This window comes from Phocoena sinus, chromosome 18, assembly GCF_008692025.1.
Source record: "Phocoena sinus isolate mPhoSin1 chromosome 18, mPhoSin1.pri, whole genome shotgun sequence".
Lineage (NCBI taxonomy): Eukaryota > Metazoa > Chordata > Mammalia > Artiodactyla > Phocoenidae > Phocoena > Phocoena sinus.
Genome location: NC_045780.1, coordinates 62026037 through 62042186, shown reverse-complemented (window position 1 = coordinate 62042186; position 16150 = coordinate 62026037). Strand labels below are relative to the sequence as shown.

General features: G+C 36.2%; 1 protein-coding gene across 1 annotated transcript in view; it reads right to left on the bottom strand.

Annotated features, from left to right (window-relative positions):
• The window catches only part of GPC5 (glypican 5), a 1374959-nt gene that overhangs the window by 932380 nt on the left and 426429 nt on the right, over positions 1 to 16150 (bottom strand). The gene's annotated exons all lie outside the window — the stretch shown is intronic.

Sequence of the window (16150 nt, the reverse complement as noted above, 5' to 3'; positions counted from 1 at the left end):
ATTCCAGCAATATAACTACCTTTATTTTCCTGACAGTGTGGTGTAGCATAATGACAAGTGAACAGTTAAAGCACAGCAGTAGGAATGAAGGAGACGTTCAGTATGTGGTAGGGATAGCAAGAAGGAAGAGTATATGCCAAGTGAGAGGGAGGGATAACACAAGTAGTAAACATTGAACATATGGAGAAGTTTATTTGGACCAAGGAGTTATAGCTTGAGGCAGCCCTTGAAATATTAAGGTAAGGATAGGTCTTGGATGTAGTTAATGTGCTCCCCAGGGCAAAAGATGACATCCCAGCAGGGGAAATCGCAAAGGCCCGTGAGTAACACACACAGGGAAGCATAACTAGGCTTTTATTTACAAAGGGAGAGAACAAATGGGGGAAAGTAAGAGATGGGGGACATGCCCTGGAGGTTCCATCCCCTCTACGTTTAGGACTTTCCTCTGAGTAAAATGTTGCCTACATTAAAGCATCATGATAAAGTGGCCTCACAGACTTTTCGGGAAGCATTTTCACATAATTTGTAATGTAATATCCCTTCTCTGTATTTGAGCAAAGTATCACAGTTATGCACATGAACCTTCGAAATTTTCTACAGCGGTGGAAACTCTTTGAAAAGATACAAAGAGGTTCCACTGTTGAGAATATGGCCAAACAAAAGGAGTTTCAAGTAATATCCAGTTATTCCCAATATTACGCATACCCAATGATCAATTTTCAAAAGTAGATCAAACAATTGCTAATTATGTCCTTCCAATGATAGTAAATGATGGAACTCTTTGATATGGATAATACCAATTGGATGTTATAAGAATAATGATATTAATAACTCTTTATTTTTAAAACAACCTTGAACTTGTTTCTTTATGCAGAAATAGAGGGTTTTAGAGTTAGGTATTCCAGTGTAAGTTAGTAACTTAGCAATATATACCAATAACAAATAGTAGAAGGAAAACAATTATGCATATACTATTAATGTGTACTAATATTCTTTAGTTAAGAAGAATCAAGTAAATTATAAATATTAGGCTTCTCTTCTCTGTAGCACTGTTATATAGATCTTCCAAATATTTCAAGTAGATTACACATGTGGCTCCCTTATTAGTGTGATTATTAATAATAATGAGGAATAATGTGAATAAATAAATGGATAAATGATGACTATGACTCAGGCATTGTTTTAATTACTTTCTTTGGAGTCTGTCAGTTCATCTCAGTGACAATCGTTTGTTGCAGCCATGAGAACATGCCTCATAGGCTTCAAAATATTGGAAGTGTCATTGACCAGGGCCCCTGCCGCTTTGCTCTGAAATCTATTTGTTTGTCTCCTCCAACCAACGACTGAGTGCAGCAGAGATGCTAACACAGACCCATCACTGGAAGACATAGCTTTCCCCTAATGGTCAATTTTGACTCAAGATTCCCTGCAGCCCCTGCTAAACCTGCCTTAGACGGCACCTCATGCCGAATGCTTCCACTCCACCTTGCTTCCCTCTCTCCTTCACTCCGGGTCACGTTTGCTTCATGGCCAACAGCTCTTCCAGCCTTACCCAGATTCCTCCCCATTTTCACTCATAGGCATTTCACTTAATAAAACTCCTCTTGTGTTTAGTCCTTCTTTGGCATTTGCTTCTTGGAGGACCCAGAACAGTACACCATATAATATTTATACGATAATTATTCCCTATCTGTAGATTGGGGATCTAAGATTTGAACAGGTTAAGTAACTCTCCCAAGGCAACACTGCTGGTTAAATATACAGCAAGGATATGAACACAGGGAATGTGAGCTCTAGATACAATCATTCAATAATTATGAATGAAAACTCCTGAAACCAACTAACATAAAGATACAATTAGCTTGGTGCAAAGCGTTTGTTTTTTTAATTGTTTTGTTTTGACTTGATTTTTTTTACTCTAACTATAGCATTTCAAAGTCTTCACTGCTTCTAATTAAAAGGGATATACTGTTTTCCTCAAAAACCTCTTCAACGAACAGTTGTGTATTACTAGATAAAGAGTGAAATAACAGTTGCTGGCAGGGTGAGACTGAACTAATAGACTGCAAGTTTGCCTTAAGATTTTCCTTTGTTTCACCTGAAATACAGACATAATGCCAACAATGGAAACTGAGACTCCTCTCTTAACTTTAAATAAACACTTACTTGGTTCACGTCTTGATTTATTTATAGACCATGAAACTTTCTTTTAACATTCAAGAATATTGTTCCACATTAATCCAAAGAATTGCTTATTTTTTGTTCTTACTTATTACAGTAAATAACTTGTTAAATTTATCAGAATTACAATTGATCAATAATCTCCTTCCCAGCTAGTATATTATCGAATAGTTCAGGATCACTATTCTTATGTATCATTTAAGTAGGAAAAAAATATTGCAAAGCAGGGCATTTAAGATACTTTAAGTGAAACATACTTTAATAAAATTATTCTTTTCTGTTTTTGTAAGGTTAAGAAGAACCACAGTGCAATAGTGATATACACACACCAGAATGATTTAAATGAAAAAAGATGATACCAAGCACTGGCACGGATGTAGGGCAGTTAGAACCCTCTCTCCTTGTGGATGGGAGTTTAAGCTGATATAAACCACTATCTGACGTGTATCCGGGTATATACTAAACAATGTTTACCAAAAGAAAGGTATAGAATTTTCGGAGAAGTACTATGCAAAAGAGTACCCAACTGGACAAAACCCAAATATCCCTAAACATTAGCATGGGCAAATAAATGGTAGAATATTTACATAATGTCCTACTATATAGCAATGAGAATGAGTGAATTACAACTATATTCCAAATCTTATAAGCAACGTATGGAACATGTGCTATGATTCCATTCATTAAAAGTTAAAAACTAATCGATGTTCCAAATCACCGTAAGTACTACTCTAGGAGATAGTGTGCAGAAGCTTGAAGGGGGTTTCTGGGGTTCTAGTAATGTGTTTTTTGATTTTTATCCTGGCTCCACAAGAGTGCTCATTTTATATTAAAAAAAAAAAAAGAATTGAACTGCATAGTTAAAATTTGGATACCTCACTGTATACATGTATTTTCAACCTAAACAAACATTTACGTTGAAAACTTCTCGTGTTCTTTTTCTTAATATGCATACAACAGACAAATTTGCATTGAACAATGTATAAATAAAAGATCAACATAGGTATTTTTAACACGGGCTAAATGGTTTTGTCATCTTAAAATTAGTAATTTAGGCTCCTAGTCTGACACAAAAACTCCCTGCAGACTTTAATTTGCATGCAAAAAAATACAGTTACTAAATCAAATCAAAGTTTTTCCAACAGACTTCTTATATGAGTTTTTCTCATTATGAAATTTTAATAAATCATTAATCACTCTTTTTCCTCTTACATGTACAAGTAATGGATAAAACATTTCAAGGAACCCTACAGAGCCTTCTTGACTTGAAAAACTGCTCACATTTCAATGAGAAGGAGGGAACAAAACACACAAAAAAGAGGCAAATTTTTTGTTAGAGAAGTAATAGACCCACCATCTGTGCCTGTTTCTTTTAAGCAGGTCTGGGAATGGATGACAGCAGTTTAATAGGAATACTCATTCCACAAGTTTGACTTGCTTCTCATTAACATGGCAAAAAGGCAAGTACGGATATATTTACATTCTATAAAAATGTTTTAAAATGATGATTAACAAGATTCCAGTTCTCTTTGTGTTCAACAGATGAAATATTAAAAAGAAGTGCTAATACATCTACACACGGTATGTCATTAGGAAGTCATTTCTCCTGACATTACCAACATTTCTTATTTGAAACACACCATGCCCTCTTGGCTGATATTAATTTCATTTTCTTGGGAATGCAATAGAATTTGTTTCAGATTCACATCAAAAGTATGGTATTTTGATGTGCACTTATACAATTTCAGGTGGAAAATATATAAAATCTGTCCCTGGAATTCATCATGAATCATTAAAGTGATCTGTCTTAGAAGTTTTTGATAGCTTCACTGGGACAAGATATAAGAATATGATCATTGATCAGAGATGAGGAAAACACCTTATCAGGGGCTTTCTCTTTCTACTATTATTGCCAACTCTGTTAGAGATTCAAGATTGAGAATGGGGACCATGTTGGTGGTGGTGGTAATAGTAGCAGCAGTAGTAGATGTTTTGTTTATATCCTTTTTTCTGACTTGGTTAGGTGAGGGTATATTAAAATTCCTTCCATTTCCAGAGTTCTGAGTCTCCTAATTTTAGGAGGTGTCTTTGACTCTGGTAAACACATTGCTGTCTCTGGTCTAAAGGTCTGGGAAGCACAGGGTAGGTATTCATCAGTGAACCCCTTCCTCCAGAACAAATTTTTCTTTCAAATCATCTCTGGGCCCCCCTTCTTGGTTTTGGTAGCAAATGTGAAGTAAGTACCAGTGATCTGTCTTTTGTAACTTTTCCTCAAATACCTGGGTGACACTGGATGCCACTGATGAATGCTGTTTTGTGGACATGCAGTTTCTATACAGCCCTTCTCCTTGACAGTGAAGGTCTTAATCTTCGAACTCTCAGAACAGATAGGAGTCATATGATTGATTTCATGTGCCAGGTTTAAGAGAATAACCTTTCATGATAGGTAAGAGGACTACAGGGGATTTAGAGAATGCAGATATCTGTAGAATCAATTAAAAAAGATTCAACCTTCTGTGATTCCACTATCTCACTTCAACTGTTGAGCCACAAACTATTTTTAAGTTAATTTCTACCATTTATTTGACTTTATAATTATAGATAATAATGTCTAAGTTTGAAATATATGTTTCTGACCTTAAATAATGAAGTCAAAATAAATAGAATCGATAGAGACCTTATATGGCCTTTATTATTATTTATAGATAACTAAGTACCTACTGAGGATATCACAGTTTGTGATATCTTATAGAAAACACTCATAAACATTATTCTAATAAGGTAATGTCATGCTTTGTATAGCAATCAACAAGGAATTTTTAGCAGATCACTACATATAATGTTATATAAATTTCATCTCACCAACCTTTTGATAGAGACATTACAAAATCCTAAAAGTCCCTAGAAGCTTACACAGTTTTTTGTATTGTTTTGCAAATGTAATTGGCACCAACATTAGTTAAACTTCAGACATGAAACTAACAACTGCATCAAAATATACTTTAAAATTAGTTGCGAGATACAATAATTCTCAGATTATCAACATACCATGCAAATGAACCACCCAGGTATTACCTACCAATACGTAACACAATAAAATCAGAGAGAAAGAAACTTTGAATTTCAGAGCATGCTGGTTTCCTGGGGCCACTATAACAAACTACCACAAAGTAGCTGCTTCCACAATCCTACACAGCAAATAGGAACACAGATGAGCAATTTACAAATAAACACCAATGAGAGGGGGAAGGGCAGTCATAATGGTAAGATATATTTTAACTGATGGACAGTTAATTAAATATTTTTTAATATATTTATTAATCCTACCTTTAATGGAATCATTTTCTTTTTTCTTCCTTTACTTTTGGAAATTTGTAGCTTGTTTTTTTCCATAAAGGACACTCTTTGACAAATACAGTTTTCAATGTTTAAATCCACCCTCAGTACTCTACTAATTGGACAGTTTTGATATGTGGTTGGTCCATGTATTTTTGGATTGGGGGTGGGAATCTGTCAAGGAAGCCAACAAGCTCAGTATTATGTAGCTTTTATTGTAAATACTTCTGTCTGCTCTTATTTTAGGCATGACCAAATAAATTGGTTAGAATATTAATGAAAGTCAGACATAATAACATAAGAAGAACTACATGGAAAAAATGCTTATATATAACATACATAATATATAATAATATAATATATAATGTATATACATATAAACATTTATATATACATAAAATAAACATTTATATACACAATATACACATATATTTATATGTACTTATACACACACATACCCTACTGTTCCCGTATACACTTTCTTTACATTCATTTTCAATAGCAAAAAAGTGGACTTCCTGGGCCCATAAAAGAGATTTGAAATTTTAAAAGATGTGTAAATAATTTTTCTTAAGGAAAGTAAGCCTGTAGTAATTAATTAGTATATAGAAAACAATTAGAAGTTGAACATAACACATCCATTTGAATACCCAGTTTCAACCCTGTCTCCAACCCAACTTAAAGTTCTGTCCATTTTGTGGTCTGTTGAATCTTAAAAAATAAAAATTGATACGTTTCAAATCACAGTTATTATGGAGAGGAAGCTGGAGGAGGTGGGGAAATAGCTCAGCTTTCTGTCCATCCTCATCTTAACTACACCACAGCCAAATTCCTACTATCAGACAGTCCTGAAAAAACAATCCACTTGTGTAATGGACTCTAATTTGTGTTCACTTGCATATATGAGAAAATTGCTTCTCCAGCTATTTCTTGGCAAACCCAGTTATGCGGTGCAAAAAGCAGCTGGACCTAGTTCCATAGACAGAACTCTATGTGCCTAGGGACTTTCAGATTCCTACAGTTGTGATTCCTCTCTGGACACACTTGGCTGACTCAGTATGTGAAAAAGCTGCATACACAGAAGGCGGGAGGTTTCTGATGGCTGGCAGAGTCCAAACAGAATGGGTGTTTCTGGTCCAGATGATCTGGAGATTCTGTACCTCGAGGCAAATTTGGCCAACCTCTCCCTTACTCTCTGCTTTTCCTCTACTTCCCCTCTTTCAGTCATTTAAATGATTTCTGCAAGGTCCTTCGGTTTACACTCTGTTCCTCCTGCCTAGAAACTTCTATCTCTTTCCCCAGTCACTACACCAAGCTTTAAAAGGGGTTTTGCTAATGGGATTAAATCTGAGATTCTGAGATAGAGAGATTACCCTGGATTATCCATGTGGGCCCCAAATGCCCATATGGCATGTATCCCTCTAAGTGGAAGACAGAGGGAGATTTTTGGTTTTGGATTTTTTTTTAATTAATTAATTTTATTTTTGGTTGCGTTGGGTCTTTGTTGCTGCACGTGGGCTTTCTCTAGTTGTGGTGAGCGGGGGCTACTCTTCCTTGCGGTGCACGGGCTTCTCATTTTGGTGGGTTCTCTTGTTGCAGCGTACCGACTCTAGGCAAGCGGAATTCAGTAGTTGTGGCATGCAGGCTCAGTAGTTGTGGCTCATGGGCTCTAGACCGCAGGCTCAGTAGTTGTAGCACACGGGCTTAGTTGCTCTGCTGCATGTGGGATCTTCCCAGACTAGGGCTCAAACCCGTGTCCCCTGCATTGGCAGGCGGGTTCTTAACCACTGCACCACCAGGGAAGCCTCTGGTTTTTGTTTTTTTACAGAAGTAAAAGGAGAAGGCAATAGGACCACTAGGCAGGGACTGAAGTGATGCTGCCACAAACCCAAGAATGCTAGAAGCTTGAAGAGGCAAGGAATGAATTCTCCCCTAGAACCACGGCCTTAGTGCAACTTGATTTGGGCCCAGCGATATTGATTTCAGACTTCAGACCTCCAAAACTGTTAGCTATCACATTTCTGCAGTTGTAAGCCACTCACTGGTAATTTGCTAGAGCAGTCACAGGAAACTAATACAACTAACTGCCAACTAGGGTGTCTCTTCTAGGTTGTTGGCTCTTATAACTATTGCTTGCTAACACTTTTTTTTTCTGGGATACATGTATCATTATTTATAATTAAGTAATTAACTGCACAATAGTTAGTGCCTATAACTCCCTTCTAGACTGTAAATTCTTTTTTTTTTAACATTTTTATTGGGGTGTAATTGCTTTACAATGGTGTGTTAGTTTCTGCTTTATAACAAAGTGAATCAGTTATACATATACATATGTTCCCGTATCTCTTCCCTCTTGCGTCTCCCTCCCTCCCTCCCACCCTCCCTATCCCACCCCTCCAGGTGGTCACAAAGCACCGAGCTGATCTCCCTGTGCTATGCGGCTGCTCCCCACTAGCTATCTACCTTACGTTTGGTAGTGTATATATGTCCATGCCTCTCTCCCGCTTTGTCACAGCTCACCGTTTAGACTGTAAATTCTTGAGGTCAATTAGTGTGTCTGTCTTAATGATCCTCTAGTTCCAGGGCTTGACAAAATGCTTTGAATATGAGAGCCTAACACATATTTGCTATCTGAGTGCATATATGACTGATACAAAAGTAAACCAAAAAATAACTTTCAGGAGCTAAGTTATCTTTTCCAGAATGGGTTCTTATGAAATTCCTCAATGTTCCTGAATTTGGTAACAAATCCCATGAATCTGTAATTTCATTTTAATGCTGATGTGGTCCAGTTTTAAATAGTTTCTGAATAGCACTTTTTGATGGAGTCTCATCCAAGTTCTCATTAGAAATAAAAATAAATTAGTAAAACAGAACAAACAACATAAACACTAAATCCTAAAACTGACACTCAATATGTAAACTAACTGTAAAAACAATTAAGTTAAACCTTCCTATCCATATTTTACTTCACAGGAGGAAAGAATTTCCTCTATATAAAATCTGGTAAGATGGCAGTTGGCTCTCCCTAGCCTGTCGCTGAGTCATTCCTGCAGGAGTCCTGAGAAGCAGCAGTTGTTCTTCTACAGCCCCAGTCCTGTTTTTCTGAGGGGCCTAATATAGACTCCTTGAGAGACTGAAGCTACAATAAAAGAACAAGATGCAGCAAGATCCTGCCAGGACCTGGAGAATATTTCCCTCAAGAAAAGCCTTGTTGGGTGAAGCAACAGAGGAGCCTGGGTACTGAAGCGATTTATAACCCAAGTGATTCGGGTCTTAATCACATAGGCTTCCCGGCATCTTCGCTCCCTCTGCTGCTGCCCCCTCCCTGATCTCGCTCCCCCTAGCGAGAATTCAGCCTCTTTTCCTATTTTCCCTTCCTTTTCCCACATTACAACTTTGCTATTTAGTACAAAAAAGATTTTCACGAAGTTTAGGGAACAATGGAGAGAGTATAAAGCAAATCAAGAAATTCCTGATAAACACGTGACCTGCGCCATACCAACGGGCTATTTAAAATTAATTTCAAAATAAAATACAGCCTTTCTTTAGAATCCCCACCCAGAAATCGGTAACGTATATCATTTACAAACAGTACTCATTCTTGCCCCCCACTCTACATGTGTGCTGAACATTGCAATGCGTCTTGTGCCTTGAACGAGACAGCACAGGACAGGTATGCACCTTAGCCTAGCTGAGCTATTCCAATAAATGCTTGCTGGCTACTGAGGGGATGTGCATATCAACCTACTCTCCTCCAGTTTAGAATTAAAAAGAAGCTCAGCCATCATCTCAAAGGTAAGTGGGATGTAAATGTGGCTATTTATTTTTTATTCAAAAACCTGATTTTAGATAAATATTACTACTTTCTAGGTAAAGAGAATGGGGAAAATATAACAGAAAACACACACACAACTAAAAATCATCCTGCGAAAACAAGAAAGGGAATATGATGTTGAAGACTTAGGGAAAGAATACCCCCAAAAACGATTTTACTGTTGAACAAGAAGAGATGTTTAGAACATTGCTTTAAACTACTTAAACTATGAAGAGTATGTAGAAAGACAGGTCATTTACGAAACAGGAGCTGAAAGTTATAATGACAAAATGGGCCTAAATGACAAAATGGGAGATGGGTGAGATCAGGAGGTTTATATGAAAACTAAAATGCAATAGCACAATTTCCATCCACAATGGGATCCGTGGAGAACAAAACTGATGCACTGAAAAGCTCAAGCAGCAACTGAATCAGGGCCCAGGGGGAAAGAGAAAGGCAGAAAATGATGACAGAAAAGATGGTAGATGGAATGCCAGAGATGGGAGTTCTGACTCAAGAATAATTTGTGAACCTGAGAAAGAAACAAGAGTAACTTGATATGAAACAATAATCAAAGCTATAACTTAATATGAAGAAGAAAAGAACTAACCAGATTCTAGTGGTTGTGGTGGGAAAACAGTGAAGACTTACCCATATGTAGACAGAAACTAGCCAAACCCCAAAACTGCAAAAATAAAGAAAATATCTGACTAATATATATATATAAAAAAAAAAAGTTAGTTAAAAATAAATTATATCAGGTTTACTTTAGACCTTTCTTCTGCTGTGTGAATATATTAGAAGATGTGGAGACTTTAATAAGAATATGACCAAAAACATCTTATCTATCAGGTTCTGTATCAAGGTTGAATGCAAAGGGATGACATCTCTATATATCCCACTAATCTGTCCTTCCAAAAATAATTTGCTCAAGGACATATCGGTACATATTGGGGAAAACTTATCAAAATTAAACTTTCAAGAAGCAGGAAGTTGTGAATCCAACATCCTGAAAGGAGACAACTGATCCAATTAAAGTTCATTTTACATGTTTTATAATTGTTTACCACAAAATTATGATTAAAGTAAAATTTCAAAAGAAAATAAGTATTTAATAAATGCAATGATATTTCATACTCCTAGTTATAATACTAGATATTGAGGATTGTTAGGGGCAAAGGGAAGGAAAAGCATTCTACATCCCCCATCTAACATTGAGTGAACTCAAGAGATAGCATTAAACATTCCTGTAGGCTCTACTGAAAGTGTCCAGATTCAGAACACTAGTGACCATTTCCAACATGATCATTCTAGTCTAGACCATATATGCCTTTTTCCTTATCTGATTATGGCAAAAGACTCCCTCCTGGACTCCCAGCTTCACCTTGATCTCCTTCACCTTTTCTTTACACAAGAGCCAGAGAGACCTTATTAAAAGTAATTCAGATCACGCCACTTCTCTACTTAAGACTTTTCAATAGATCCCATCTCAGTCAGAGGGAATTCCAAAGTCATAACAATGGCCTACAAGGCCCTCTCTCCGCAATCTGCCTCTTCTCCTTTGTTTCTCTGACATCATCTACTAATACTCTTCCTCTCCTTCATTATGCTTCAACCACACTGGCTTCCATGATGGTACTCTATGAATAAGTCCACAGGCTCCTGATTCAGGGTTATTGCACAAGCTGTGTTCTCTCTGGATGCTCTTTTCTCAGTAAAGCATGGCTTCTCCTCATCTCTTTCCTCAAATGCCTTCCACCTGATATATAATTGCCATGTCTGGCAGTTTTAAACATGGCATCAAAATAGGCTGACCTTCTTCTCATCAAGAGATGGATCTGTGTTTCCTTCCCTTCATCTGGTCATGCTTGTTACTGCTATAACCAGGAGAGTACGGCAAGTAATTTTATGGACTTCTAAGGCTAGATAGTAAAAGCCCATACACTTCTGCCTGGTTCCCTTGGAAAGCTCAGTCTCTGGGAACCCAGCTACCATATGAGGAGTTCAACCACACTGATACCACCACGATGGAGAAGCCATATATAAGCCATGTGGAGGTCCTCTAGTGAAGAGTCCCTCTCAGCTAAGCCACACCCACCAATTTACAAGACATAGAGAAAAAGGCGTGGACCTTCCACACTGACTTGTTTGCCAGCTGAGCACAACTGAATCACCCTAGTTAATGACACGGGAGCAGAAGAATCACCCAGATGAATCCTGCTAGAATTCCCTAACCTAAAGAATCCATGAGAAAAATAATAAAAGAAATAATCCATGAGAAAAATAAAAATCAAAACACTTCGATTTCAGATAAAGTAGAATTTAAGTGGAAATGTTCACAGGAAAACATTAAAATATCAATAATACAAGTCAAGATAGTCATTAAAGGTATAGCAGCAATAATTCTTTATTCAATGAGTTACATACCATGAACATTAAGAAGGCAAAATGTATTAATGATACATGAATGTATAATTACAGATGAAATTATAATTGGAAGATATTTAATTGTGATAGAATTAGCATGTCTCAGTTATAACTGATTAAATAGATTAAAAGATTAAAAATATAATCTGACCATCTAATGTATAAGATTTTTTAATACGTATATTCAAAAATTTGTGGGCTTCCCTGGTGGTGCAGTGGTTGAGAGCCCACCTGCAGGGGACATGGGTTCGTGCCCCGGTCCAGGAAGATCCCATATGCCGTGGAGTGGCTGGGCCCGTAAGCCACGGCCACTGAGCCTGCATGTCCGGAGCCTGTGCTCCGCAACGGGAGAGGCCACGACAGTGAGAGGCCCGCGTACCACACACACAAAAATAAATTTGTGTACCATGACGAATATTTTTCTTTCAGGTCTCCACTGAAGATGAAAAATGGATTATAGTTAAGACCGCAAAGAAACTCTCATTATATTTTTAAAAGTAGAAATTATGTGGGTTATATTACCTACCCAAAAAACTCAATACGATTGTATAGAAAAATCTCAAACTGTTCATCCCAAAGGTTGAATCTCATCATCACAAAGATTGACTCTGGGTCCTATTTTAGTCTTAACTCACAACACGAATTTGGTTATTTATTAACTTTTCTTGAACCTCAAGTGCCTTAATGTCTAAAACATCAGTGATGTGGTCTAATTTTCAGGGTGCCTTGAGTACTAAGTGAAACTATATATGTATACTGCCAACAATAAGCATTTTAATAAATATTAGTACTATTATTTTGATCTAAAAAAGAATTAAAAACTATTCATTTTTAGAATGCTTCATTTTTCTCTAATCATAGATATAAAAGAGATATACAGAATCAAAGGGAAAAAATACTGAGAATAATACTTTTGAAATAAGGAGGTCAGTTATTTCTTATAAGAACATTTCCCGCAGATAGAAGTTTACATAAACTGCTTCAAAATAATACAAAATTCTGAGGAACTAGCTCATCTAGTGAGTTTTATTATGCCCATATCAACTGCCTGGTTTAGATAATGTGCTGCAATTATATAAAATGTCCTCTTTGGGGGAAACTGGGTAGTGGGTATGTGAGGGTCTCTCTGTATTTTGTTTGTAACTTCTTGTGAGTCTATAATTACTTCGAAATAAAAAGTTAAAAAAAATTCAAACTGAAATCCTAGAGAACGTGATTCAAGAAGAGAGAGAAAAGTTGCAAGACAAATTAGAGAGTGCCTTAGAAACAGTGAATTTAACCCTTCAAAATGAAAGAAGTGGGAACAAACAGAACTCTTACCTGAGGAAAAACATTTTAAAAAATATGATTAAATGAAATACAAATTTATTACTGAAAAAAATCCGAGGAAATTAAGCAGCAGCAACCCCTGCAGTTACCAATCCACTACATCTGAAGTTTTCCAAAATCTCAGTTCTTTTTGAAAATAAGGTAGCCCCTTTAACATACCTATTTAGTGGTACTATAAAATATCAATTACCATTAAAAAGAACCTTATTGTATGCTAAGGGGAGCTACAAAAACAAAGGTTACCGTTCTTGGAAAATGCAAACCAAGGGAAGATATGAAATTGTCAAGGCTAATTAGATTCAACTAGGAGAGTAAGGATTCCTGACACAGACTGAATATTTCTACTTTATGCAGACAAAAGGGCATCCGATAAAGGACACATACCATACATTACTCAGGAGACCAAACCTTGGAGACACAAGTCTGACATTTTCTATTTCCTTTAAAACAACCCTGCAAATCTCTTGGAACCCACAGCAACACACTTGGAGATTTGAGATTACCCGATAATTTCAGAACTGATGTTTGACATAACACTGATGTGTTGAATATTTTCCTTTAGCCACAGGAGATCTCCAGCTCCAGAAATCATAAGTCAAAGGAGCGTACACTCAATTCATTCTTTGTTATTGAGTGGTTTGTTTTTGCTAGATAATTTATGGAAAATTAGCACAAAATGATAGCTATGATACGGTGTAAGAATACCAAGCAGATGAAAAACTTGAATATTATTGCCAACACAAGATAAGAAGGGCAGTCAGCAAATAAAGGTCAAATGAAAGAATCAACCTAAGTGTCTATGTAATGTCAACCCTGAAATGCAGTTTCAGCAAAAGTCTGGACAAATGAGTTTGGTTGCCTTTTTTTCTTGCTTAAGCTATACTCTGAAATTCTCCATGGCAGCAGATATAAACCATTAACAAAATCCTAACAAATGTTTATTACTTTTGACTCAATAATTTAAATTTTACCACGGTGAGTAAATCCACAGAAGAGTAGTAGTCCAAATACCAGGAGAAAGAAATTCATCACTGCATTATTTTGGTGGGCAAAATTCAAAATAATTGAAGTATACATCAGCAAATTACGGCACATTCATTCTGAGGAATCACATACAAACATTAAAAATTATTTATAAAATTATTTATGAAAAGTTGACTTGGAGAAATTCTGGCTATACTATGTTAAGTGACAAAAGCAATATTAAAATCGTTTATATAATATTACCACAGCCATATGAAAATTATGCTTAGAATAATTAATAACACATTTTCAAGTATATGGTGACCATAACATTTATTGGACATCCAGGCCATTACTAAGAGTGAAAAAATGGCTCCTAATAAATAGTTTAGGACAAGAGGTCTAAATTGGGAACATCCTAGAGTCACAGGACAGGTCTCACCCTTCCAGACAGGGCTTCAAGTAGTTTGCGCATTTAATCTCATTTAATCCACATGAGAACACAGGGATGTGGATAACATTAGTATTCACATTTTATAGGTGAATTCACTGAGGCACAGAGACATTTAATAACTTGCCCCAATTTGGCGAGTTTGAATTTAAGGCCAGTCTGGCTAAGGAGTCCATGTTTTTAACCACTGTGCAAAATGCTTCCTAGAAACACGGGAAGGAAACACACCAAACAGTGGTGACTGAATTTGGAGAAATTGTAATGCTTTCTTAAATGATTCAAAATTTTCTAGACTGTCTATGCCAATTGCATATCATTTTCAAAAGAAAAACATTTGAAATGAATCTGTAATTTATTAACATAAAAGAAAATGCTGCACCTATTTGCCCATCTTTTGGTATAAAATAAACTATAAAATAATAGTGATTGTGGATTAACAAATCAGTATCTTGAAACCATTTGTAATTTTATTTTCTTAATTATTTGCTGATTTTATAAGTACAATGATCATTTAGTTTCCTTTTTTGTCCCTCTTTACAAATGAGTGATTTCTCTGGAATTTATCAGAATATCAAGTTGGGAATGTTTTCTCACAAAAAAACCCTAAAAGAAAAATGAATTTCTTAGTATCTTTCTTCCACAGCTCTTTTCTTTTTATTCTGTTTCAAATCATTTTTTATTTTTTTAATACTACTTTCTTGAGTTATAATATACATGTAAAAAAAGCACATATTTAATATTTAATGTACACAACTTGATGAGTTTGGAGATAAGTTTACACCTTTGAAACTATCACCACCATCCAGCCGTACACATATTCACGACTTCACAAAGTTTTCTCCTGTCCCCTTTATTATTATTTGTGTGTGTGGTAAGAATACAACATAAGACCTACCCTCTTAGAAACTTTTAAGTACACAATTTAGTATTGTTAGCTATAGGCACTATATTGTATAGTAGATTTCCAGAATTTATTTACCTTACATAAATAAAACTTGGCACACTTTGACCATCACTGTCCCATTTTCCCCTCTCCCAGCCCCTGTCAATCACCATTCTACTCTCTCCTCTTATGATTTTTGACTTTTTTTTTTTTTTATGGCCATGCCACGTGGCTCACGGATCACAGTTCCCCAACCAGGGATAGAATCCATGCCCCCTACAGTGGAAGTAGAGTCCTAACCACTGGACCACCAGGGAATTCCCAAATTTGACTATTTTAGAGTCCACATATAAATGAGATCATACAGTTTTTGTCTTTCTGTAATTTCCTCCACGTTCATCCATGTTGTTGTAAATGGCAGGATTCTCTCCTTTTTAAAGTCTAAATAATATTCCACTGCATGTATATATCACATTTTCTTTATACATTCATCCATCCATGGGCATTTTGGTTGCTTCCATATCTCGGTTAATGTAAGTAACGCGGCAATGAACGTCAGAGTGCAGATAGATAATTCATCAGGATCCTAAACTCAATTCCTTTGGATAAATACCCAGAAGTAAGGTTGTCCTAGCTTTAATTTTTTGAGGAACATCCATGCTGTTTTCCCTAATGGCTGAATCAATTTACATTCCTACCAACAGCGCACCAGAGTTCCTTTTCCCTGACATCCTCATCAACACTTTTTTGTTGTTGTTCTTAA